General features: G+C 40.2%; 2 long non-coding RNA genes across 2 annotated transcripts in view; both read left to right on the forward strand.

Moving 5' to 3' along the window:
• Positions 1 to 2,555: 2,555 nt before the first annotated feature.
• On the forward strand, positions 2,556 to 4,002 carry LOC139793188 (uncharacterized). Its single transcript, XR_011724540.1, has 2 exons — positions 2,556 to 2,611; positions 3,765 to 4,002. It is a non-coding gene; the product is annotated as an uncharacterized lncRNA (long non-coding RNA).
• A 7,420-nt stretch (positions 4,003 to 11,422) lies between these two features.
• The window catches only part of LOC139793186 (uncharacterized), a 46,961-nt gene continuing 42,674 nt past the window's right edge, over positions 11,423 to 15,709 (forward strand). The window contains exon 1 of the long non-coding RNA XR_011724538.1: positions 11,423 to 11,502. This is a non-coding gene — a long non-coding RNA (uncharacterized lncRNA). The remainder of the gene's footprint in view (positions 11,503 to 15,709) is intronic.

The following is a 15,709-nucleotide window of genomic DNA, read 5'->3' on the forward strand; positions in this document are numbered from 1 at the left end:
ACAACTTCTCTGGGCAACCTGTTCCACCTATCTCACCACCATCACAGGAAATAATTTATTCCTACTACCTGATATCAATCTATCCTCTTTCAGTTTGAAACCATTCCCCTTTGACCTGTCACTACAAGCACTTGCAAAAGGTCCCTCTCCAGCTTTCCCTGCATCCCCCTTCAGGTACTGGAAGGCCACTAAAAGGTCTCCCCAGAGCCTTCTCTTCTGCAGGCTGAACAACCCCAGCTCTCTTAGCTTTTCTTCATAGGAGAGGAGCTCCATGTCCTTGTGTTGGGGGCTCCAGAACTGTACACAGGTGGTGTGTCAGGAGAACAGAGTAGAGGGGAAGAGTCACCTCCATAGACCTGCTGGTGACACATCGTTTTATACAGCCCAGGATGTAGCCACTAGCTTTTGAGTCTGGAAAGTATAGAGTGAGGGGTACTTTGCAGAGATACTGCAAAATGAGAGTAGTTAAGAAAGCACAGGAAAGCCAAAGCAGTGTGTTAGGGCTGTGTAGCTGGGCCAAGCTGATAACTGGGGGAGGGCATTGCTTGGCTGAGTGAGGGACAGGCCTGAGGTGTAGGCTCCACAGCAATCACCTCTTTAGACTGGGATCAACTTTTGATCTGGGGGATGTCACCGAACGCAAGGTGTTCAAGGCTTCTCAGATCTGCTGCACTGTGTCATGCCCCATGCTGTGACAAAACACCCTGCCTGCACCTCACCCTGATGCAGCCTTCTGTGCCTACAGGGACAGTGCCTACATTCCTCCTCTCTCCCTAAGAACTGAGAGAGAGCAAGCTGGATGCTGGATAAAAGATAGCTGGGAAACAAGAAGAACCTGAGGAGACACGAAGGCTGCCTTTTTGGAGGGAATGGCAAGATGGAGACAATAAGCAGATCTGGCCCCAGGCAATTTGTATTTGTTCCTCTTCCCGTCTGCCTTGTGCAAATATCACTCTGTGCTCTTCATTTTTTTGGCCTTTCTGCCCTTGCCTTGCAGACCTGTGAAGTGGGAAGTCAAGCAGGCAGCCCAGAGGCACCGCAGCCTAAAGAGAAACAGGAGGAGGATGTGGAAATAATTGGAAATCCCTGGGTTCCAGAAAGTCAGCAGGGAACATGCCAGCACCCTTAAGCTAAGGAGGGACCTGGGAGAGGGTGCAGTTTGCATATTTGGAAGGAGAGAGGGAAGTGTGCATTAATAAGACTGTGAAGGTCTGTGAACTGCAAGAGAAGCACTCTAGGTGGGAACCACACCCTGTCTCTAACTCCCTCATGAAATCTGGCTGCAGTAGAAGCCCACACAGAAACTCTTTTTCAATCCCCCTTTCTGTCAGCTGGCTCCACATCTCTTTTGGGCAGTGCAAATGGTCAAAATATGAAGCACGGATGGTGTGCACATGCTGTTTTGTGTCAGGTTATAAGGCTTTGAAGCTGAAAATCCATTTTTTAAATGAAATTTCCTCATGATGTGGAGAACAAAGCAACAAATTTGCTACCTGAAACAGCCCCCATATCAGTTAAAATAAACACCTTCTTAAGAAATAGACTATACATTTAGAATATTTACATTGTACTCCCTTGAGAACAATGCACAAGAAATATGTTTGTTCTGAGATTTGGTTGCCTTTCAGGCTGGTGGCCTTTGTCACATTCTGGCAGTGGCAGAGAGATGTGCTCCAGGCTGAGCAAAATGGTTTTAGTTTGCTCTGCAGAGCACTTGGTTGGAGCTGAGAAGCTCCTTCTCACCCCAATACTTCAGCAGGTTTCTTTCATATGTCAGTTCAGCCAGTGCAGAGGGAGTGGAAATCACCCCTAAATGCCCCTTCCTGGAAAGTCCTCTGAATGAGGGGACTTCCCAAATTTTAGCGTACTGCCAAAACATCCTACTTTGGCAAATCCTTCCAGAAGAAATACTTTGTAGGACTGTGCACAGTTCCTTGAGATACTCATCTGTGAAAAATTAGGCTAATTTATTTAACCAGGCCAGGGCAGGGGCAGGGAGAATCAGGGAGCCACATGACCCCTTCTTCATGTAATTGTCTACCTCTCCTTCTGTGGCTGTGTAGGATGGGTGAATCCATCCTCTGCTAATGTGCTACTACTATAGGCTTAGACAGAGCCCAGTGAACTATTCTATCTGCCCTCAGGCTCCTTCACTTCACTTGAAAGGAAGCTACAGAGCCACTCTCCATCTCCTGCATGGAAGCTGCTCAGCAGGAGAAACAGGGGAAATGTAGCATCTGCTTCAAGCTCTCCCAGTTTGCATCGGAGCTCCTCCCTGGCTCTGAGGTGCAGGGAGGGGGAAAGGGTGATGGGAGGCAGCTGGGGAATGTGATGCCCTCTACATCCTTCCTGTAGTGACAAGCCTTATTCAAACACTTCAGTTTAAAAAGCCCAGAGTGCAGCTCCAGGAGAATGCTTTCAATTCATAATCAAATATGGGGCAATAACAGATGGATAAAACAAATAATGGGGGGGGAGGGATGAGGTACATACTCAAACACTTTAGAGTAAGTTCTGGGAAGAAGACACCCAAATTCTACATGTTATTTCTCATTCAGGGAAATCTATGAGCAGGTGAACTTTGGGACCTTCTTCACTGTTCTCAGGAAAGGTAAAAGGCATTGCAGGAAGAAGAACCTCTTTTTTTTTTTTTTTTTTTTTTTTTTTTTTTTTTTTTTTTTTTTTCTTTTAGTGTAGAAAGAGTTCTTTTGTCTTTGCATGCTTTTAAGCCCTTCCTATCCTCACTTACATGAGGAAACTGAGCAAGTAGCTTGGCTTTCTGACCAGCACTAGTACTACCCTGTCACTTTGCCAGGAGATGCAGCTTGTTGAGTGGAGCACTGGCAGAGCATCCCTGATGTGCATTAGTGCTCAGTGGGGCTCATTGTATTACACTCCTCACGATCACTGCTCTGCAATCTCTGCGTGGGGCTATTCTCTCTCCTTGTGCACTGTGTTACCCCTGTGCCTGCAGCTAACTCCATTGTTTTGCTGGTGATGATAATACATAGGTTTTTCCAGCAAAGAAAGCCTCCAGGCAAGCTGGGAGGCTTTTCAAAGCACCAGGGGTTGGTTACCAGACAAAGAGCAGAATGCTTGAGAAGCCTGTAATGATTTATTGTCTTCATGGGTCTGGGTTTCCATCGCTTGGGACTGGATGAGAGGTATAAAAACCTGCAGCAGACAAGGGGAAGTTGGTAAGGCAATAGCACTGAAAGGAGGACCTGAAGAAATTTTTTGTAGGTGAACTTTCTCTGTTCAGTCTCATCAGTCAGTGTGTGATTACTGAACAGAGAGGAAGGATCTCTGCAGTTGGTAGGCCTGTGCAGTGATGAGTGAAGCACAGCATCATCTTGAAAACTGTGTTTTACCTTCGTAGGGAAATGGCACAGATATCTTAATAGGAGATTTCCCCTTCTACTGTCTGTGCAGTCAGAGATCTCTGACCTCTAATTTGACATCAAATGTGATCAGTTTCTGCCACCTGCCAGCCAGGCACAGATGCAGTACCATACCAGCAGTGAGATAAAGGGCTGAAAAAAACCATGTAGTCAGTGAGAGGAAATCACAGACATCACAGAAAGTTAGGGGTTAGAAGGGACCTTGAAAGATCATTCAGTCCAACCCCCCTGCCAGAGCAGGGTCACCTACAGTGGGTCACATAGGAACACGTCCAGGCCAGGAAATGGTAATATAGATTTTAAATTAACAGCAGGAGTTTAATTCTAGAAACCATGACAAAATGCTTTTTATTTTTTCCCCAGAGTTCAACCTTGGAGCCTTGTTTTGAAAGCAGAACATTTTCTTGGCATGCCTCTGTTGATTTCTTAAATGTGCCAGTGGAGGAAACATCATGCTTCTGTGTCTTCAGCTTCTTTGTAATAAGATCCAGTTAAACAACTAAAGACATTAAAAATTCATTAGAGCATTTCAATGTTGCAGTCAATGAGACCTGTTGTTTATCAAAGCATTTCTAGCCAAATAAAATATTTTTTTAAAGCATATAGTGGAAGGCATTTATTCAGAGTGCTTTGTATAAAACTGACTTTGTATTTACATGTAAATAATTTTCACACTTCTCTCATGCAGCAGGAGGCAATGTTAGGTAACAGGGCCAATCTGTGAGAATGCATCCCAGCTTCAATTGCTAAAGTCACCTCCAGGTCAAAAAGTACAGGTGAGTTACATCACAGTGCAGGAGCAGTACTCAGCAACAAAACAAGTTATTTACCAATGCTTCATTATTATCTTTATTATGGAGCATTTTTAGTGTACCTAGACGTCTACAAGTAAAAATACAGTGAGCCCGATTCTGCTCTGATTTTCTACTGGTGTCTCAGAAAGAAGAACTTGGGTGATCTGTATAAATTATAACAGCAAAAATGAGTCTGATACTTACTCCTGACACTACTAGAAATATAGAAACCTTTGGATAAACAGAGTTTGTATTGTCAGGGCATGTGTGCCACTAGAAAATAATGTCATGTCTCATTTTGAGTATACTGAATTGTGTTCCATATAGATTTCTGGAGCAGCAGGAGGTTACTGATATTCAATTCTGGTTCAGAATGGAATGTGACCAAAACAAGTGCTGAAATAGCTGATGCAGTTTCTCATCAGCCAGGAACTTCCACAAGTTTAACTTCAAAACCTCTCAGTGTGGTTACTGAGAATGCTAGATGGGAATCTGGAGCTAACTACAGTGTCCTGGTGCAATAAAAGTTGAGCCACCGTGTTAGATCCGTAAGGCCTTCCACAAGAATCTAGATTGGAGGGGACAGAAAACCTGACAAATGAGTTAAAACTCATGTTGGTGAGGAAGAATCATATGCAGCTTGTAGTGATTCCCATCAGTCTAAATACAGTGAGGTCTGATATTCTTGTTTGAAGGATTATGTTCTTTTTCTAAACCTATTTGAGAGGGAAATGGACATTTATACTTGGAAGACTGGGGACCCATTTGAATTGATGAGATTTCAGTATTTTAAGAATCAAATGAGGATTTAAAATGTATGCTTATCTTATGATATAAAATCTGTGGTTTAACTTAGAATGTAATGTTTCTCCAGATGTGTACTCACATGAGCCAAGCTGAGAAGACTGCTAGATAATTTGATGAGCAGCTTGGGAGAAAACCTTGGTCAAACTCTTTCCTGAGCTGTGAATATTAAAAAAGTGCTCTTAAGTGTATATTATTTTTCAAGGAAAGTCTGAAAAGACCTTGTAGTCTTACAAGGATGTACTTTATATACACATATTAAATATGTCCTCTTAGACTTCCTAAGAAAGACACATAAAGACAGAGTGCTACTTTCAATAACGTGATTTATCCCCAGCAGAACATGCTTGGTTCTCTACACTTTTTTCTTGCATTCAGAAAGTTATTCTTGAGAAAAGTACAGAAGCTTCCAAAGCTTCATTTTCTTGTAAAGATGTGCCTGACCTTATCTTCTACAATAGTCTCTATTTTGGCTAAAGCTCTATTTACATAGGAATGCAAGCATCATTAAACACTGACAGCAAGAGGTCTATCTGGGTGGAATTTGAATGAGTATCTTATAGCAATGTGGTTAACAAACCTTATAAAAATAAAAGGGAAGCTTTGCCCTCACATACTGGGCAGTGTTAGTGGAGGAGGGTTATAATGTCCTGGAGTGGAGGTATATATGAACTGTCCTGAATACATGCAGCTGTTGTGTTTGATTGTGATGAGTGGTAGAAAAGCATGTCATATCTTCCCTTAAGAATGTGTTTAGTGATTGAAATGCTACGTCTGAACCCAGCATTTTATACTGGTAAGCTTAAATGGGGGATATAAATATATTTATATATAATATATATATAATATATATAGATATATAGGGGATATAAACACTTAACAGGTGATTATTTTTATTTTTGCTCTCACTAGTATGCTTAATCATTGTTGCCCATGTTTTAAAATCTGTCTGTATAAGACTGGGCATTTATGTCCCTATTTCAGCTTGCAAAGAAATCATCTCATTTTCCAAAGTACTGAAAAACTAAGAGACTTCTTGAAAAATAGTTGTATGAGCATCAAGTGAGGTGTTAACATGATTGCTCACAGATAGATGTGGTCCCCTCTTCTACAAAAGGAGTTGTCCATATAGAAACCAGCTTCATTCCAGAAGCTGAATAGGTGCATTGATGCACTGCTGAGTTGAAGCTATTAAGGCATGATTTTTGCCCACCCAGATATGTCTTTATAGAAATGTCTTCCTATAATATTGAGACCTACCTACACTGAGATAGGTGCACTGGAGGATCTAGCTTTGTCTCACATATTTTATAAATATGAATCTCAGTCTTGAATTAAGTTTAATGTCCAGAGAAATAAAATGCAGGCAAGTATCCCAGGCACAGCTAAAATGTACTGTGCTGTGGCTCAGCAGCAGTGGCTTGTTTTTGACACTGTGGTCAAGAGCACATGATGTAGAAACTGTTTTGAGAAAATTCTTAGCTTATGGTGTTTACTGTTTCCTGCTAGCTGCAATTACACCTACGAAATACTTTAGTGAAGTATTTAACAGCCTATTTTCTATCAGTGCATTTATTTGGATTATAGTGCCACGGATTAAATTTAGGAGATGGCACAAGCTTGTCCTTCCTTTGTAGTTCACTGATAGCAGTAATTTGTCACTGTTTCCATCACAGGCCACATGATTAAGATCAGAGTCAAGAACTCAACTGTGCAGATCTCAACCACTGGGACCACTGCTGTGCACTGAGATAACCAAAAAAGGTAGAGACCAAAAGAAGACAGTGTAATTTGAAATTAATCAAGATGTAACAACTCCCTTTTGTAGGCTGTGGTTGGGAATTCTCAGCTGAGCTGAGTGTGCCAATGGCTGAATCAGAGCTGCTGGCCTGTTAGTGCTCTGACCTAATGCTGCGCTCTCCTCACAGCTGCCGAGTCGCTGATAAATCCTCTGCAGCCTAAAACCTTGGGTTGCCTGAGGTTAACGGAGCACTGACAGTTTGCACCAGTTAAAGATCTGTCCCTGGGTGTCTGAACCCTACAGGGAGCATTCTTTTCTAATGAGCAAGATTTTTCAGGGGAACTGCAGGGACTGTGATCTGAGGATACTGGGGTGAGATCTCTGCCGCAGAACAACAGCCAAGCCCCAAACGCTCGTTCCTTTGGTAGCAGAGAACACATTTCCTGACTGCCGTGTTGTCCGTGTAACTTGAAAAGAATTTTGAATGAATCTGTGGCAGAATAAACTAGCTAATGAGATCATGGGAGAGGGCTTTTTTTTCCTTGGTGATCAACCATTGTCTTGTCTGGTGGCAATACACAGAGGACAGCCACACGTAGTGAAATAGTTATCATCGCCAAAGTTCACCGAATCCCAGGCTCTCATTTCTATGGCCCAGTGAAGTGCAAAGGCCACACTGTAGTTTGGAGGAAGAAAAGGCAGGCTGGAAGAAAACTGTTATTTCTCCCTTCCCCTTTGGGCTTTTGTAGTGTTTCTGAAAACATTTTAAGCTCTCTGAGGAGTATTTCAGATAATCCTTCGAGAGCAGTAACACAGCTCGAGGAAAAGCGCGCAAAGGAAAAGATAGGACGTTTGCAGTCAGGATGGCTGTACTTGGTAGGAAGATCTGCTTCTGATTAACATGCCAAGAAAGTACTTAGGTTGAAAGAGAATTTTACTAGACACTTTTAAAAGAAACTGTTTAGAAAAATGTCATGCACTGACCTCTGAGAAAGGTCTGCAGAACCAGTATTTCCTTCCAGTTCACTCTGAGGTTTCTACCTTTCTTCTTTGTCGTGCACTCAATAGCAATAATAATAATAGCAATACTTTCAGTGCTGCAACACTCTCTACTTCAAAGCACTTCATAAACACTGGACTAGATTCAGCCTGGTCTTCTATGGATATAAACTTTGTGTGAAATCCTGGCTTAGTTGTAGTGAATGGCAAATTTCCCACTGACTTCAGTGGGGCTGTGATTTCACTCACTCCTTGTCAAAGATTTTGGGCAAAGCAAACCTTCTGAAAGAGGTGAATATGATAGCTTAAAGGAGATGAAACCTCTCTTCATTTCGGGGGGACACATAAATTCCCAAAATGGAGGATGGGCAAATCCAGACTTCAGGGGAATGACAGAAGAAAGCAAGCCTAAGCTATTCATCTCTCAGTGTGTTCCCCTTTCCTGTTTCTTTTCTCCTCGGTCAAGCCTTAGGTTGATTTTCTACTTTTGCTGTGCACTCAAATTTATAAGTCACTCACATTAATACAAATATGACCATGGACAAATAGCTGCTTGACTCACTAGCTTGGTTGGTTGGTTGATAACCTGAGTTTTCCAGCACTTTTGCTTAGCATTATCATTTACAGTTGTCCACATCAGAATAGGGATAGGGGTTTATGCCCCTTTACACAGGGGCAAATCAGTCAGGAGTCAGACCTTGCTCATTTGCAACCGTGTTTTACTTTTCAGCATTTAAGTATCTTCAATATTTTTAGTGCTTTTATACCATCAGTGAGCAAAGACAGCCTTTGAAGTCTTTTTGGACAGAGTATACATCTGAGTGTATTCATCTGAGTATACTTAGAGGTTGCCAATTGTTAAGTGCTTATTTTGTATGAACAAGCGCTGCTTTTAATGTTCTAGGATCCCAAGGAAATTAGTAACCTATACAAGGTCGAAGAGAAGGTGTAGCATTGAAAATCAAAGCTGAAAAATGAAGAAGAATTATAAATTTAGCTTTAAAAATAAGTTGAAACATTGAGTGATGTCAGCCACACTGTATTTGCTCTTTCTGATCAGGACTCTGTACCTGCAATCCTTATTCGAAGTAGAACCTGTATTATGTTGCCATCCTGGGTGTATAAACTCCCTCTGTCCAACAGTGTTGCCTACCTGAGCTGCTCACTTTTTCAGCTTCCAGTTGGTACCTCCTGCACATGCCAAAAGGCAGTCCTGAAATCTTGGGCTTGTATTCTTTTTTTTTTTCTGCTCTTCTACGTGTGTATCTTATCACAGGGAATTATGCTGAGAGATAGTTTGCAGTGTAAAAATCTGATGGAGACTGAAAGAAAGCTTCAGGTTTTGGCTGCAATTCTTCTATTTTTTCTATGTTTAAGGCTTTACAGCACAGCCAGAAGGGAATGTGGAAACAGCTGAAAAGTAAGCTGCTCTTCTCCTCCTTAGGTCTAAATTCATCATTTCTTTGCGTATTTTGGAAATGATGCTTTCCAAATTTGAGCTTTACAGACATTACTGTGGCCTTGTATTTGCCTTCTGTGCCTCATCACTAGGAGCAGCTGAACTAGTTTAAATTCTCAACAGCAATGAGAAATTCACCAGAGACGATAAATCATAGACATCATGAACTTCTGACTAGTGTGAAGTCATTCAGAAATATATTTCCCAGCAGACCTCTGCAGTTTGTGGTATTCCCATCAGGTGATTAATCCTCTGTCAGGGTGCAAAATGTATTGTGAAAAATAAAACTAAAGTGAGTACGGAATACAACATTGCTTATGTTTCCTAAGTTTTTGGGTGATGGAAATGTCTGCTATCAGTTGCAATATCTTGCACTACATGCCTTTAAAAAATTCTAAATTATGGCTGAGGTGATGAAGTACTCTGGAATATAGAAGTCTGAACACATGTAGGTGTCTAAGTGTGAAGAAGAAAAATAAAAAACCCTATACAGCTTTTCTGACTTGCTTAAAATTTATATTTTTAGATAGTTCTAAGCTAAGTTTTATTTTTTTAATTCTTTAATTTTTTTTTAGGCTGGGAAAATATCTCTGTTGTGTCAGAGGGAGATATTTGAAATTGTCTGGTACAGTGATTACTGTCACTGTTGCCCTGTTGCCCTCTGAGTTCACTTGCTCTCACAGGAAAACTTGATAGAATTGGACATTACCAGATGTCCAAAGATTAGGAGTTTATGGGTAAAAGTGGAGAGGACCACAGGTGCAAAGTGCAAGGAGAACAACTCAGTGAATGGGTATTATAACTAAGTACAAGAAAGAAGAGGGGTTTGGTTGTGTAGGGGCTAAAGCTGCAGTTTTTCTGTTTTGAATATTTCTTTTTTGAAACTGCAGTTTTCTGCTCGAATAGATTTTGGCTGAAATGAGGAATCTAAAAGAGAAGAATGGATCTCCTTAAGCAGCTTTCCCCTAAACATTGTGATGACTGCACTGTCTGAATGGGTGGGTGGAAGAATGCTGTTCAGACATCTGGATACATTAGAGAAGGACACTGACTGGAAGGATGTGTGCCTCAAAGAACCCAGGAACAGAAGGTGGCCAGCTCTTGGCTTTGGTCCTTAATCACCTCTGAATGGTTAAAAGGAAGAGAGTGCCACGAAGTCAGAGCTGAAATTTCATTAAAGACATCGAACAGATTGGGTTGCTCTATTTACACCTGTGCAAATTTGGATTTAGTCCATGAAATCCAACTGTACAGTGGTGGAACTGAGCCTGGTGTCTCTGAGTCTGGCAGCAGAGGCTGTTGAGCTGCTATCAGGAAACTGGGCATGTGTTTCTCTCCTCAGATCTGCATGCTAAGTGCTAGGCCTGTCCTGACAGATGTGAGAGTGCCTCTGAGTAAGCAGGGAAATTATATACAAAAGTTTCCTATTACGGCTGGAATAAACAATTTCTGAACTTTTGTGTATTCTTGTCTTTCAGGCAGTCACAGAGCTCTCACTCAGTAATACCTCTGATTGATTACCACAGTGTTGTTACAGATCCCAGCTCATCTGGAACCAGCCAGAAACTCCTTTCCATACTGCTACGCTGACTTCCCAAAAAAAGATTTAAGTGCTTCAAAAGCATAAATTAATTAATTCAGCTAAAGAGCACTTCTGTGATGTGGGAAAACCCGGGATGCCGAGCTGACACCACTTTCTTGAGTTGCTTAATACTACAAACTGAATCAGTGATGCAGATAGAAACCAAACTCAGGGTCACTATTTTTGTCCCCCCTTGTTTTGTACAGTAAATACAGATAAGACAAACTCCTAATACTCAACAGAACAAGTGTCTGGTGCACCTTTGAATAAAAGTGTAAAAGGAATTCCTTTTATGAATTCCTCCTGCCTCTTCAGAAGTCAGCTTTAATGAGGGGCAAATGCTGTAAGTCTTATAAATGCAGCATTATTAAAATGAAAATATTTTTCTGCTCTTTTTTTTTTTTTTTTTTTTTTTTTTTTTTCAATTAACAACAGCGAGTGGCTTTATTTAACATTCAGAATCTGGAGTCTGACTTAGGTGGCTGGGTTAGCTCACTAGTCTTCAGATTTGGTTCCCTCTGGAGTCTACAAACAGGTGTGTACCTAGGAGGTTCTTCCAGTGGATGATTCAGAGCAGAAGTCAGGTGCTCAGATTTGAGCTGACTGAGTGCCTAAAGCCTTGACAAACTCTTGTTCCCTGACTGCAATAGGTGGAGATGGGGTTCATCTGACAGTACAGTATGTAAGAAGTGAAATGCAGATGACAGAGAAAAGACTGAGAGGTAAATTTCCTTTTAATATGCCTGTACATCTGTGGGGGCTCTAAGCAGCAGGAATGGTGAGGACATCAATTTTACAGGCAACTTTATGGCTCTATTTCTGCACATTATTTTTTGAGGGCTGATTAAAATTGTCAGTTTTGTATTAATGACGGGGCAACCCGTCATTGTTGTTCCCCCCTCCATCCCTTACATAAAAACTGCTGCCAGACAGTAAATTTGCCAGTCAGGGAGGCTAAATGCGTGTGAATATTATCTGAGGTATCTTGAATATCTTTTCTAAAGACAAGACAATGACATTTCTCTGTGCAAGTTCAAACATGACTCTTTCCCGTGTTGCAAAGAACTGTCAAATTGAATAACAGGTACAGTGAAAGCATTTCTTTCCCAAACTATTCAAATGAGCATCACCTTAAATAAACAGAACCTGGCTAAGGGTTACATGAAAGATTTGTCATAGCAAGAAGTAATATTTGAATGATAATATCTTTTAAATTATTCATTATTTAAAGTTGCTCTTTTAAATAGACCTAGAGGAGTCTTTCCCAGGTAACCCCTGAGATAAACTTATCAGATTCTGTCTCTCATCTTCACTCTTTCCTACTGTGAATAATGGTTTTGCACATGGTATCTCCTACCAGTGATGATTGCAGTAACTCTTTGGCTCCCAGAAGAAATAGTTGGGGGTGTGGTAAAGCCAGGATGCAGCGAACATGATTCATACAAAAAACCTCAGACCTTGGACTGGTTGTAAGGGATTCCCACGTTTATTATGTGGGAAAGCGTTGAACATATTGTATAAATTATACAATGGAGCTGAAAGATTGGGATTTCCCTGAGTTAGTCAGTTGGCTACTACATGAGATTTAGACCGTCATTAGAAGAAAATAAAAATCTTTCTTATTATAGACAGCAAGACATCATTCAGAACACTTTTTAATTAAGAGAACTACAGAGAAATTAGAAAGTGATGCAGACATTGGTGCAAGGCTTGATTTTCTTTTGCAGATGACCTCAACTTCTATGATGAAATGGCTTGATAGTCTTTTTAATTTTTAAGCAGGGTCTTTCTAGCAATTCAGTTATATTGACAGAAAACACGACCTTATTTTGTGGTATTCAGACTACTTCATTCTTCTTTTAAGGTGCAGTTTTGAGGAACCTAGAATCCTCATACTGCCAATGTAGAGAAGGCAGGCATGATTCATGGAAGCCTGAAGGAGCTTGAAGGAGATGGTGTGAATACCACCTGTGTTTCTATTCCGAACCTCATTTTTCAGTAATTTGTAGCTTCACTGTAAAATTTCTCTCAAAGCTCAAACTTAGCACACATGAAGTCTAAGAGATTTGTAACAGCCACCAATTTGTAACAGCTGAGGATCTGGCCCAGGATCTGTAATTTTGTTTTTAATAGCTATTTGGAAGAGATTATTTTACAACTTGTTCTAATATGTACATTCCCGGTAGACTGTTCAGGTAATTACTTGGGCTGCAGTTCAAATATTCCACAGTTGGAAATATACTTGCAGAAAAATCTATTTTCTGTGTACAGAGGGTATAGAACAGTCACTTCCTTGGCATGTGCAGCTATTCCTTTGCAAAAAAATTCCAAGGTTTTGGGTGTACAAATGAGTGAACATGCAAATATTCTCAGTGCTCATTTTGGGATATATTTGGAAATTCATTCCTTTACACAGCAAAAATTTGTTACATGACATACAATAGACTATAAAGAATAAAAATAAAGAAATGATGATGGGAAAGAAGGGATCACATCATGGCTTGTCTTCATGAACAAAGATTTAAGAAGGGCTCTACCCACACTTGCTGCAAGCATGCTGATGGCTGAAAAGGAAAGTCTCATGTTCCATCTTGAGAGCTGCATGACCTTCTCACTGTCATACATACAAGGTTCTACTTTTCTACCTGTGACTTTCTCTTATGTTCACAGGTCAGTAGGGTTTAGTTTAAATCCCAATGCTATAGTTATCTCTATATTTATATTATGTATCTTCTTTATTAATAAAAGCCTAAAGATCTCTGAGACACAAAAATTACAGTGATATTTTAAACAAGGTGTTCAAGGCTGATATCTGGCACTTTAAAAAGCCTCCCTGCATACATGTGAAATTATTCTGAACTGGGCAGAGTGGATGCAAAGGATGGCTTCATAAGTTAATTTTCCCAGGTTAGAGTCTTGACAAACTGCCTCTGTTTGTATTGTGAAATATATTTGCTGGGTGTATTTCTCAGCCCTGCTCCTGATTTCCCATGGAACCCTGCCCTTTATATTAGAGGTGAATAATTAGATCACTGGGTTTAATGTTATTATGCAGCTTGCCAAGGTTTGGTGTGCTATCACTTGCTAGAAGGTGTTCTCGGTCACCCTAACAATTCCAAGGCAGCATCAAGTCTTTATTTTCCCTTGGGAATCAACCTCAGGGTGGCGTCACTCAGTCAATGCATGACTTTTCTTTCAGGGTTTAACAAGCCTCACCAAAGACTAAATGGTGTATTGTAAAACCAGACCTGCAAAGTCTCACACACCTAACAAATGAGTCCCCCTCCTTTTTGCTTAAGGAAAAATTAAAACAAAGAAAAAAAAAAAAAAAAAAAGGTCTTGCCTAAAGGGATTTCTCAGTGCTATGAGGAAAATAATCAAGTCAAGCAAATCATCTTTCTCATACTCAGTGACAGTATCTCTTGCATGACACCACGACTGTGTCTTGGTGGTGGTGATTAAATGGGGTTCATCAGGCACAGCTCTGTCTGAGAAGTTCTGTGTTTAAGAGAAAGGACTTTGTGGAGAATAGATTGTTTAACTTGTTAGCAGTTCCAAGAAACTGAATATAATATTTTTTACTATTTGAGAAACTATTTCAAGAGAATTTCAAAACGAAGTTTTCTTCAAGCCAATCAAATTAGTCACATTGAACCACTGTTAAAATGTTTGAACAGTATTGATATCTAAAATGCTTTAAAATATAAAAAAACTATTGGGTTAAATGGCTGCAAATTACATGGCACATTTTGACACTTCTGTTCTGCAAAGGGACTGAAACTGCAATTTTTTTCTAGCTCCAGTTAGAAAGTCCTGAACTCAATATTGTCTCAGAGAGCAAGTTGAGAATAGATTTTTTTGGTACATTTTGTATTTTTACATGCTATAGGGCACATATGAGTGCTCTAGAGAGAAGACTGGACTGTCACTAAAGAAATTCACAAGAGCACCTTTGAACTGAATGGCTGCTGGAAGTTACAGCATCAGTGCTTTGTCTTTATTCCACCTGTGCCTTCATTTATTCTAAATATACTATAACAAATATCCTCCTATTCTGAAATATTTAACCTCTAAGAACCCTTTGTAGATACAGCCTTACCTTTTCATTTCACACACATCAACTTTTACTCTCTAATTGGGTCAACCCCTCTCCTTCCATAACACCCCCAACCTGCATGGGGGCATCCACTTTTAAATAATAAGACACATAATTAGCTATTAACACGCTGGGAGTTAATGAGTAGGTATAACCTTATTAACCTAATGGAAGTTACAGGTGTAACTTGTAAGCAGCCCTAGGCTGCCACAGAGTGCAAAGGAGTTCTTGCTATCTTTAAATAAAAGTTAAATAAACATGATTCATATCTCATTTTTCTCCATTTAACTTGGCATTCCAGGAAGTTTTATAATTTTGGCTGAGATGATTAATTGCTGCAAGCAAAAGGCTAGGAGGCTTGTCCCATCTGAAATTTCTACCAAAACTAATCCTTATGATAGATTTCGAGATCCATAGACAGTATATTTTCTTCAGATATTGTATCTCTTTGTTGTTGTTTTCTGATAACTAGGTTGGAAAATCATGCAAGATCATGGGGAAAATTCTCAATTTGCTTCAGTGCACTAATGAATTTAGGTGAATGTGACATTCTGTGAAATGTGTGCAGTTGTTGCTATCATCATACATATTGTGTATAGTATTGTATTCAGTTGCTATAATCTCAGGGACCACTGGTCTCTACCCTGGTTTGGTTTGGAGCCAGCACTTTCTCTGGCTTTACTATTCAATTATTTACATCCCCAAATATGAATATTAATATTAATGAAAGGTTGTTCATTTGTAAATGCAATGAACTAGGAGCTTCTAAATGAGAGAGACCTTGGATACAAAAACTATACATGTAACGTACTAATTTTTCATATTTGAGGTAT

Source organism: Heliangelus exortis, chromosome 2 (assembly GCF_036169615.1).
Source record: "Heliangelus exortis chromosome 2, bHelExo1.hap1, whole genome shotgun sequence".
NCBI classification, from domain to species: Eukaryota; Metazoa; Chordata; class Aves; order Apodiformes; family Trochilidae; genus Heliangelus; species Heliangelus exortis.